The sequence below is a fragment of the Protobothrops mucrosquamatus genome, unplaced genomic scaffold (assembly GCF_001527695.2).
Source record: "Protobothrops mucrosquamatus isolate PMUCROS unplaced genomic scaffold, P.Mucros_1.0 scaffold10, whole genome shotgun sequence".
NCBI classification, from domain to species: Eukaryota; Metazoa; Chordata; class Lepidosauria; order Squamata; family Viperidae; genus Protobothrops; species Protobothrops mucrosquamatus.
The window spans coordinates 5,579,333-5,591,539 of record NW_015386397.1 but is presented as its reverse complement, the minus strand read 5'-3'; the positions used below and the strand labels follow the sequence as shown (position 1 = coordinate 5,591,539).

General features: G+C 36.2%; 1 protein-coding gene across 2 annotated transcripts in view; it reads left to right on the top strand.

Moving 5' to 3' along the window:
- The first annotated feature begins 466 nt into the window (after positions 1-466).
- The window catches only part of STAT3 (signal transducer and activator of transcription 3), a 49,030-nt gene continuing 37,289 nt past the window's right edge, over positions 467-12,207 (top strand). For both annotated transcript variants that reach the window (XM_015810462.1, XM_015810461.1), the window contains exon 1: positions 467-577. The gene's annotated coding sequence lies outside the window, so the exon portion shown is untranslated. The remainder of the gene's footprint in view (positions 578-12,207) is intronic.

The window sequence follows — 12,207 nt, the reverse complement described above, 5'->3', positions numbered from 1 at the left end:
TAGGTCTAATCAGCAACGCTTCCTGATTACTCCCTTTTGCACGCTTTCGCTGAACTCGCTCAATGCACCGCCATAGACCAGGCTCCTTCGGCTGAGCCGCGGGTGGCACACGGTGCGCCTCCATTTTTTGGAGAAAATGGAGATCCAACCCTCTACTCGCCCACACCCGTCCCGGCCCCGCCCCGTAAGATCTTCACGCACACCCATTAAAAGCCTCGGAGCAATTTAACCCTCCTCCCTCTCCTCCCCCTTCTTTAAACAAGTCAACAGCGGAGGCGTCTACGTCACACACACTGCCCGGAACTCAGCTGTCTTTCCAGCAAAGCGGCGGGAGGGGGAAGTAGAACCCGGAACAGCCCGATGAATAATAAAAGTAGCGGCGCATGCTGATTGGCTGCCTGGTGCGCCTCCGGCGAAAGATCCCCTGGAACTGCAAGGGATTGGTCGCTAACGAAGGGTAGTATTGATGCTGCGAGTGAGGGGGGCAGGACCAAGCTCACGACGGGAAGCTGTGGGAACAAGACGTCGAGACGCGGACGACCCCAGTAGTGGCTAAGTTATACTGGGCAGGTCGAAGGTAGGCTAAAGATGAGATGATACTGGAAGGAATACGGGCGAGGTAGGGCGGGACGGGGCCACTAAGAATAGAACTGAACTTTGAGATTGCCAAATCTCAACTGCTAAAAGAGATCTAGCCTCCAAACATATGCAGAGTGCTCCCCTCCCCCATTAGAGCATATCTCTGATGCATGAAAAGGATGCTTTTATCTCAAACTATTACTTTCGAATCGACGATTTCCGTTGTATAAATTAGAGATAGCGTTAATTGGAAGTGTCTTTCAACTCACTTCTGGAGCTTAAATAGGAAGAAAAGATAAGTAGGTAGTTGGGTAAGAGTAGTGCAAGGTGGGAATTAAAAGGAAAAGAAATTAACAGAGTCTTCGTTTACTCTGTCATCGGTGCCTGGTTTTGGAGGAAAGCTGGGGTATCTGATGACTTCTTAACTGATTTGGTTCTGCCAAGCAGGAATAACTGGTAATTGGTGAAGCAATTTAGAGGACCCTGGCAGCCATTACCTTCTTAGGGAGCCAGTGAATATGTATGGTGTGCAAGGATGAATAGGTTTTGTATTGTTTGCTGTTTTGGCCTACAATTCCCATAGTTCCTGGAGAATAATTATACTGCATAGGAATGATGGGAGTTGTGCTCCAAAAATCTGGCTAAATAGGAATTGTGTGTTTTTAGTCTAAAAAACTATATGTATCAGTATATAAAAATTCCATATCCTATAGAGTTAATGAGGAAACAGGAAAATAAGAAATAATATACGGTTTTGCAAACTACCAGTATAGAGAAGTTGAAGTCTGTTCTTCCCCAACAATGGGTAGAAATTGACTAGAAGACTAGGATAACACAGGTCTAGAGTATGGAATGGATGTTGTTTTTATATTTTTCTGACACAGCTGATTTAACTAATTATTCAAACGTAATGTCAGCATGATGCCTAATCAGAAATTAGATTTTTCACTAATTGTGGCTTACCTATTCATGAGTTTTGAAGATTTCACCCTTATCTCATATTACAGTAACCTCACAAAAAAGACTGGCCATTCATTGTGGCTTGTGACACTGCTGCCTAAATTGAGTTTTGGTATACAGCTTTTCACAAGTCCTTCAATAGGTTAAGTCTGGGAAGAAGGCTACTTTATGTACAAAAAACTCTAATGCAATACTGGGTAATCTAGTGAGATTTACACATCTTAAGAAATGTTTATTTTCTGTTTCCAAAATAGGCCTTTGTTTGCTGGTATAGTTCTTAGTATTCCAGTGATATTCATAGCCTTCACTGGATTAGTATACCTGGGTTTTCTTATGCTTTAGCACAGTGGTTCTCAACCTTTTTAATGCCGCGACCCCCAACCGGTCGTAAGTTGAGGACTAAACCGGTCGTAAGTCGAGGACTAAACCGGTCGTAAGTCGAGGACTACCCAACCGGTCGTAAGTCGAGGACTTTCCCTGCCCAGGAGCACCGCACATGCGTGGTTCCGCCCCCTGTGCCGGCCGAGGCGTAGCTGGCAAGCGGCAGAGACGGAGCAGGCCGACCACCAGCTGGCCCAGCCCAAGGGAGGTAAGGCACCCGCCGGAAAAGGGAAAAAAAATGGTGGACAGCCTTGCTTGGCGACCCCTGTGAAATGGTCGATCAACCCCAAATGGGGTCGCGACCCATAGGTTGAGAACCGCTGCTTTAGCATAACTCCAGATATATTAAAACTGCAACTCCCTGAATTCCTGGCTGAAAGCAATGCTGCTAAAGCACTTGAATTTGAATTTCAGAAGAAGTCCAGGTTCATTTCTTTACTTATTGATTTTTTCAATTTCTTTGCTGCTCAAATTATAAAGTTTAGGGAGAGAGCCTTCCTTGAGGAAGGCTGTTCTAAAGTCTGCAGGTATTGGTGAACTGAGTTCTGTGCAGGATAGATCTGATAACGATTATATTCCACCACCATTTTATATGATTACCATTCCTTACCCCAGCTGTATGCATTGGAGTATTTAGGCTTCCATACTCTTGGCTTTCCCAGCGTAGAGGACAGGAAGACCTGGAGGAATGTTGTCCATGGGGTCGCGATGGGTCGGACACGACTTCGCAATTAACAACAACTCTTGGCTAGTTTCAGGGGAAAAAAACTGAGGACAAGAAAGATGGGGAGAAAGCTTTCAAAGAAATAGAAATGCTTGTTTGTTAATTTGATACTTCTAAGGGGAAGTAATATTGTTCTTCCATTACCATATCTTCTATAATAAGTATTGCTTAGCCTGAACTGCTCAGCATTCCTAGGCTGCTTATTGAGAATAAAGGCCCTGTTCCACTGTGTACAGTATACAAGTAACTCATTTTTATCATATTTGTTTGGCTATTCTATCACATTACATCTACACTTTTAAATATCTGAACATTGTCTTAGGACAAAATTTAAAGCCAAGATAAGACAACAATATATTTGTTTATAAAGAATAGTAATATATTTTCTAGGCATAATCCATCATAATCTGACATGAAAGCCTGACTATCTTAAGCTTGTTAAAGGTCATGAATGCAGAACAAATTTGTTTCCATCGTTTACCCAGAATAAAGAGGTAGCAGATCATTTGGCTGAGATAAAGAATATTAGATATATTATATTTGGCTCTGCTATGAATAGATTTTGAAATTTCAGAAGGCCTACCAACTGTTAAAATCTGAAGCCATCTTCAACTCAAGTCTTCTGACAAGAAACTCATTATCAAAATGACATTTTTAATACAAGGGTGGAGAGATGAAGGTCTACCAATGGTTACTAGACTGTAGTTTCCATGTGCTTTCAAATGTACCCTTTGGTTCCTGAGGATTATATTTCAGCAATATGGGATATGGGACACAAAAATATCTCTAGTGCAAAATACTGATTGGTTAAATGATATGAAATCACTGAATTCAATTAAAACTTAATCTGGCTGCCTATCTAATCTAGTTCTGCTGAACAATGAAATAATAGTTTCTGTACTCATAAGTTTGAAAAGCATCAGATATAAAAGCATCATTTGAAAATAATTTCTATATGACAGTCAACTTACTTGAAGGACAGTTGCTTATAAAACATGCACTTGCTTTGAATGTCCCATCAGTTTATAATGAATGTTTGGTTAGGACTTGACAGAGGATCATTTTGATTGCTGTGCCTATGGTTTAGAGCTTCCCAGGGAGACATTGTGCTGATTCGTAGCTGGGTTTGTCCCACTTTTCTCTTTTTAAGAGACATCTGTATGATAGCATGATTTTTCCTTTGTGGAATTTAAGTCTCTATGGCTATGATCCTACTTTCCAAGAGACTGTCCCTAGAGTACAGGTAGTCCTCAATTTAAGACCACTGTTAGGACTAGAATTTCTGATTCACAATATTGATATGCCTTCTGACACACTTAAGCTGTACCTCAGAGGTGCTCAATTGTAGGAATCTAGTCAAAACATTTCCAAACTACCTTGCTTATATCTGCTGACTGGACTGCTCAGAGACTGCTTGTATATCGACATTTTTCCATTTCATATCTAAAAGTGTGGTGAGATCTCGTGCTTACAGGTCCTAATATCACACACACAGCAACAACAAGGAAGCCCCATTGGTCTTATCTTTTACTTATGTACAGTACATGTAATTGGCTAAAGGTGGATGAGACTCTTGTGTGACTACTGGTTTGGTTGCCAGTATTTCCACAAACTTCCCATGGCATTTGCAAAACACAAGTATTTCATTTTTACATGCCAGACTCTACTCTTGTGCCCCCTTTGTCTTACTATTTTCTCTTGACAGATCCAGTGTATCTTTCCTAACATAATTTCTATCTATTGGATCATTCTGTAGAAATACTTGATGACATATACAGCAGCTGACTTAAAATTATATTTTGATGTCTCCAGTGATGCACTGCTTTCTATGGGTTTATGTGTGGGTTTAAAGCAAAAAAACCCTATACTATATATACAATTGTTTAATACTGAGAAGGAAGATGTATTTTTTCTATAGGAAATGACAGAATAGTGAATGATGTGGGGATAAATGTATAGAAATAAAACCGAAATGATAGAAGTTCAGAAAGTGCTGATTGTGTAAAATTTTGATTGTTGTCCAAATAAAGTAATAATAACTTACACTGTATATTTAATTAGAATAATTCCCACTGAATTAGGATAATTCCCATGAGGCCTCATCAGGATGCTTGTCTATTTAATGTTCCTATTTTTGCATATAAGTAAGCAGTAACATTGAAGGAAGAAAACATATGAAGATAAGCATCATCCTGAAAATAGTATTTCATCCTGTCAAAAATGTCATATCATTATTCTCTGATTGAGCTAATCGCCTCCATTATTGGGAATCAAATATTAATAATAATTAAAATTTAATTGGGAGAGAAAAGAAATATGACAATTTGAATTCTATAATTTAATGTAAACTTTTATAATTGGAACTACTTTTCTTGTTAATTTGATCTGAAGAAAAAAATAATGAATTTTTAGAATTAGTTTTGTTTTTAAAAAATGTTACTATATGAAAATAAGAGAATTGCAGATGTCACATAAAATTTTTATCTTAAAGAAAAACTGCATCTCTGGGGTAAATTAATTTCTCATTGTCAGAAAGATCAAGTTCCTCAGACTCTTCCCTTACATAAATTGTAAGACTAAATGTGAAGTTGACGTTGGTGAGGAATGCCTTTTGAAAACTGGGTGTCTCATAAAGCTGTGAAATAGTTTTTCAAATGCTTATATAATTATATTTCATACCTCTTGCATCTTTCATTATCTTAACTGAATTAGGGACAGGTGTGATATGTGAATTGGCCTGTGAAAGAGTTCAGGCAAAGGTTCATAAATGGCTTGGGATTTGACCATATGTCTCTTGTGCATGTTGCTTGATATCTAAAGTCCTGTTTTAAGCATCCTTGGTGAATAAAGTTTTGCCAGAATCCTCCAAGAGGAAGGCCTTTTTTTTTAAAGGTCAGTTTTATAGACTTTTCTTCTTTAGAAGTCCTCCCTGTTTAAATGACAGGTGACTTTTCAGTATTGTCTCTGGCAGCTGGTTTTCTGTTAATCTCTTTCTGATGTTATAAAATGTATTATTTTGTTGCTGCTGTGTAATGTTGTTGTAAGACTGTAATTGGCTGGTTGTTTTTTAATAATAATAATAATAATAACAACAACAACAACAACAACAACAACAACAACAACAACAACAACAATAATAATAATAATAATAATAATAATAATAATAATAATAATAATAATAATAATAATAAAGTTGGAAGGAACCTTGGAGGTCATCGAGTCCAACCCCCTGCTCAGGCAGGAACCCTACACCATTTCAGTCAAATGGCTGTCCAGTCTCTTCTTAAAAACTTCCAGTTTTGTATTAAAATTTTATCAGAACAATCCTGTGTGAATTCAGTTTTGTTAAGGAAAATAGGACATTATTTTAACAATAAAAGAGATTCAGCCCCAGGTGAACTTACACTTCTGCCTGAAAAGGGGCAAGAACTACAAGATTGGAGATAGGAGCAACTAGGTTAGAAAAGATTGATCACAGAGATGTCTGTTTTTGCCATTCTGTTTTTCAACTTCTCCATACAGGTCTACTAGATATGTTTGCAGCAGCCTCTATCTTAAAATATTTTTAAAATTACTTGTCCCCTTATTATTTGCTTTCTGTTTGGAGTTCACAGTGGCATATTATTGTTTCTCATAGATGAGATTGAGATCTAGTGCCTTCCAAAGCTCAGAGCAAGAACCAAAAGTCATATTAGTCAAGCAAGTATCATTTTTGTTAAAGAAACATTAACGAAGAGACTCAAAAGTTTCTGTTTCCATTTCTTTACATAGCTCTGACAAGATTTGTTTTATTGGGGAACAGGGCTATTTTAGTTTCTACCCTATTCTATACTGAAATTTGCAAACAAATATAAAAAAAATGTTTTCCAAGAAAAAAATGAAATGAAGCTTGTTTGCAACACATGCAGAAAAGATTTCCAGGTATAAGAAGAGAAATATGTATTATTTATTTATTCAACTTCTGTAACAGCCCAACTCAACCAAGTGGCTTACAATTCTAAAACTATAAAACAATTAAAACTATTGAAAACAACAAAATAGTAAAAACTTCCAGAAAATAAATATATGCAGGCAAAATAATTCCTATCCCACTAATGCAGGGTGTCAAATTCGCTGCATCACGTGACATATCGTGACTTTTTCCCCCTTGCCGGAGCTGGGGTGGGTGTGGCTTCTGCATGACATATTCAGTCCATGGGCCGGCAGTTTGACACCCCTGCTCTGATGCCTCTATGTGTCTCTTCACTTTTTTTCTGGTGATATTTTTACTTTTGGAGCAATCAGGTGACGCCCCCCTTCCCCCCACAGTTTCTATTCACATTCTTTGTTATGGGGAACTAAAAGCCTTTCCTGATACTTTTGTTTTGGAAAGTAAAGACTTAAAGAGAATTCAGATAGACAGACAGACAATCTGGATTTTCTTTGCCTTTTATTCCTTCCTTTTCCCTCTTTCTTGCTTCCTCTTTCTCCTTCTTCTTCAACCCATCCTTCTCTCTGTTTGAAATGGGCCTTTACACTGATAAAGTATTATACAAAGTTATGTGCACCTAAGACATCTCTCTCCTCCCCCCCCCCTTATATCCTATGACAATTGTATGCAGATTCTTCGCAGCTGGTTATATTTGGCTCTACTTTTGGCTTTATACTTCATTTTCAAATGACATACAGTGTGCATGGAACAAATCCGAAAGCAGCTATTTCCTTGCCTCCCAAACAGTTCCCAGCAAGCACTACCTCCTGCATTTACTGTAAAACCCTTTCCTGCTTTTTAAGGGGAATGCAAGAGAATGGGCTTTTGAGGAGAATGACAGCTGAGGTGAAAATCTCTTCCATGCTTCACTTAGATGCAGTTCACAAAGCTTAGGGATTGAGATGCCTCAAGATTCTTTTTTGTTTTTATTATGGGGGTATTATCTCATTGTAGGGGGCTTTCAATTTTTCATTTTGTGAGGGAGCACAGCCACAGTAAATGTTACTGTTACATGTTATGTCACCAGAATTTTACATATTCCTTTAAATAGGTTTTTATTATGCTATACTATTATAATATAATTTTGCCATCCATTCCTTTCATTGTTCTATAATTGATCACATATATTTATCAGAATCTGGTAGTGGCATTGGAATAGTAAATGCAATTTAATGATAGCCTTTGTTAATCTTCTAAATTTTCAGTGGAGTAATTAATAGAATGAAGAACAAGTGGGGAAATTACAGTTTTTTTAAAGGTTTCCATATATTGAAATAATTTTCTGTTATTGCATCATAACAGTAAAAGCACTGTTTGAAAACTCTTCCTAATTTCTAAATGAATCTTCTCCAATAAACTTGTATCTCTATGTAAATATATCTATCCAAATCCTAAAATAATTCAGAAGTTCTTATCTGGGTAAAACAAGGACTAGGTCATTTATAAAATAACCCAAAGAAAATTTCTGTATAATTTTCTTGGGGGTATTTTGTAACCGAACTGGTCCTTGTTTTACTCAGATAAGAACTGAATTATTTTAGGATTTGGATAGATACATTTACATAAGGGTGTGAGTTTATTGGAGAAGATACACATACTTTGTATGTGTATAATTGAGCTAGCTGTATAATTGAATCCCATGCATGTTTATTTAGAAATTATAAATACAACCATTAGAGAACTTGTTGCTTGGCAAAATAGAAATACAATCAAAGTAGATTTATTTAAAAATCCTTTTTCCAGTGTCCAGTTATCAACAATCCAAGATTTAAATCTGACTATAACATATTAAAATCACTAAAATAAATAAAATCAGTAATTTTATAATCCCATCTTTCACTTGGCTGCACTCTGATAGAATTACCAATCGATGATAATCAGTTAGAAGCCAAGTTCCCAAACGATACTCTCTCAGGAAAGCTGGTTATGGATGTACTTTCCAACTACTATGATCATTATTGTATTTTGCTTGTACCTAGAATTTAGAATAATTTATACTACTTACATCTCTAATATCTCTGTGAACGTTTTATGTAGTAAACCATTATTTTAGTAATCATTTTCATTTTGCAAGTGGGAGGCTGAGACTAGGGTCATTTGGCGAAGATGAAACTTGAACCAGGGATTTCCCAGCTATGCTTTTGGATGTTGTCCTATAGCAACCCACATACCTTTGTATAACCTTTTTTTATATATATAGCTCCTTTTAAACATAATTTGTGGCATGAACGTAGTTTCAAAAGCCCATAACTGATAGTGCTATGATGTGTTCTTAATAGTAAATGAAAGTTCTTGTATATATACATATTTGTATTTTTGGCAATAATCCCCAGGTTCTTTTTTAAAGAGCAAAAGGCCATAGTCATACACAGACTGCATTTATCAGGTTGTTTTTTATTTAAAAAATAAATAAATTATTGTTGTAAATAAAGGCCATGACTTTAGATTCTTCTTTTAAATAAAAATATAAAGATGTTGTCTAACTAACATTGTATGTCTGGTAACAAATTTAAGTAAAGGTCTTTTTCTGAATATCATGGCAAATTGCTCCAAATAGCAAGCTCCTAAAGGTAAAGAAATAAAGCAGCACCACATTTAATTTTCTCCAACTTCTACCTTAATGAAATAAGATTAAGTATTGAAATGTATTATTTATTTCTAAAGCACAGTGTAGTTTTTACATTATCTTATTTAGTGATATAGTAATAAAAAATGATCCACAGTATAAAACTTTGGGAAAACCCAAACTGAGTCAAGAGTTATTTCAAAAACCTCCATGTCAAAAGCTTTTTCAGATCTGAAGAAATACTGCTAGATTATGTCAATTTTAGGTTAAAGCAGTTACATTAATCAACAACCTGAACTGTGTTGTGTCATATGTATTGGAATACTGTAACTAGTTGTGATCTGTAAACCAAAGAATCTTATAATCTTAGCATGTACCTTAACCAGTGAAATAGATTTATAATTAGAACACTTCTTAAGATTCTTAGGAAGAACAGTAATTTGAGCCTAGTTGAAACTTGGGAGGTTAGAATATATTTGAAAAGACTTCAAAATTAGTCAGCTGGAAAGCCATTAAGCAAGAGACCTCCCTAAATGTATATAATTAACTTGTACTCAACATTTCTTAAAGAGAGTAGAAGAGGTCAAGAGACAATTGTGTCATCAGTTGAGTTATCTGCTGGTAAGAAATATATACTTTAAAAAAAAAGCTGTTTTCTATAGACGGAAAAGGAAATGGCCTTAGAGGACAGGAGGAAGAGCCATGTAAAGGCAACAGTCAGATAAATGTGTCCCCAGAGCTAATTTGAGAAAGTAAACATCTCAGACCAACACGAATATAAAGGGAAGAAGGGATAAATGCATTCAGATTTAACAAGATTCTGTGACTATAGTTATTACAATAAAAGTAGTACTGACTTACATGGGATCAGTTTCTTAGTACCCACCTTGAAGGGCTGATATTTTAATAGAACATATGGACTTTCTCAAATATATTCTAAATAGAGACTATGTTGCTTAATTTGTATAAGAGCCAGTGCCCCATGCCAAGTCAGTGATGAAATCAAATATTTGTTAATTAAACAGTGTCTCATCTCCTGTTCCATCTACTTAAAAATCTTTGTCATTCAATAAAGGAATGTCTAGAGACCGTTTGTAATAAACATTTAAATTACTGACAGAAAAGAACTATGAGCTTTACAGGAACATGATCTGAAGTAAAAATAGCATTGTCAATATCTTGCTTTAACTGAAGTTTCTAAGAAATGAGATTTCAGAAAATAATTCAAAATACCTGCTGACTGGATTGCTCTGAAGGAGAGGAGATAAATTCATGTTAAGAAAGTTAAAAGAGCCAAATTGTTGCAGGTTGAGATGTTAGTATTTAGAAAGGTATTCACAGTTTAAGAAAGCAACACAACATTTTTTTCAAATTTAACTAATCTTATTGTTTCTCAATCGCTTGGATCATTTTGTCCTAATTGGGGAGAGAAGGTACCACCGAAACATGTGAGCTGTCTGTCTGAGAAATACTCAGCCCAAATTTCATTGTGACTGGGCAAATTACTATGAGTTTTCAAACATTTATCCTAAAGTAAAGACACAACTTCCTGAGCTAGGAGGCAGACTGTTACACTTTCACAGAAACTTCAACTGTGAGCAAGAGTTTGCTTAGCATATTAGGTGCACTAATCAGAGATTTGGAATTTTTCAAAAAAATAACTTAACAAAACTGAATTTCTGTCATCTAGTTTTGCTAAATGTCCATTAGAAAATAAATTTGCCTCACAGTCATACATTTATTTACATAAGTTCTGCTTTTGAAGATTTTGTGATTATTCATTGTAGCCACAAATCCCAGTTCTTTCTCATCCTGTTCCTCTTCACTGTCTCCTGTTTTGAAGAAGAAAAAAACAGGATTTCCTTTACACTCTCTTAGCTTGCTTCTTTTCATAGAGGACAGTAAAATATTTGCAAAAATCCCATTTGCCCTCAGTGAAGGAAACTCATCATTGAGAGTATAGAGCATGATCAAAGAGATTACTAGATTACTACCCTGATTTCCAGTTGGCTTTTGGTTCAAGATTCTGGTTACCACCCTACATGGCATAGGACCAAGCTATTTGCAGGACTGGGTCTGCCTGTCCCACAAGTTCTAGCAGGGCAGGTATCTCTAGGACTTTTCCATTAAACAGCATCTTTTTGGATTCTGGAGTCATGCCTTCTTTGTGACTGCACCTGTCCTGTGGAACAGCAGTTCCTCAGAGAGCCAGGTGACCCTGCCCTGCTAATTTTTGTCACTCTCTGAAGATTAGGTGGTTTCTGCAGTAAAGCTAGTAGACATAGAACCATATAGCTTTAGTCATCATGCATATAGGAAAGAAGAGAAATCAAGACCTCTTGGTATATCCAACTATATAATTTGCCGCTATCATTTTCAGCTGCTTTATATAAAAATGCTTTATTCATTGGTCTATAAGGGAAACCGAACAAGACATTAAAAAAATCTACACTCAAGTGATTCAGCTGTCTCATCACATTATTTTGTAAAAAGCAGTTCCAAGCATGTTGGCCAGGAGAAAAAAAAAGTTCACAGAGGCAATACTTTTATTCAGATGACTAAAGTTTTATAACAGTTGGAAACATTAATTTTTTTATAACTTTTCACAGCCATTTAACATGATAAACAGTTCTAAGAAGTTTGAACCTTTATAAAACGGTGCATCTATCAGTAACATCTTAATCTCCTCAGTGTCTTAGAAAGGCTGCAAAATATGGTCCAGGTCTTAATGACTGACTCCCAATTACGGATTAAAGCCATTGGGGATTAGAAGAAAGAGAATCTTTTAGAATTTTGCCATAGCTATTTACAGTATCAATTGTTACTAATAATAGGGAGGAGGGACAAACTACAAGTGACATCACACAATGCTTTAAAGCAGTCAGTTTTTAAAATGAGTACTTGATGGGCTGCAACATCCCAATGTACTGAACTTGGGCTAGACAGGTGGATATAGTTTACCCCATTAAACTTAAATTAAGAAACTTAAGAAACAGATCTGCAAAACAGATTTGTTGGAAGCATTGA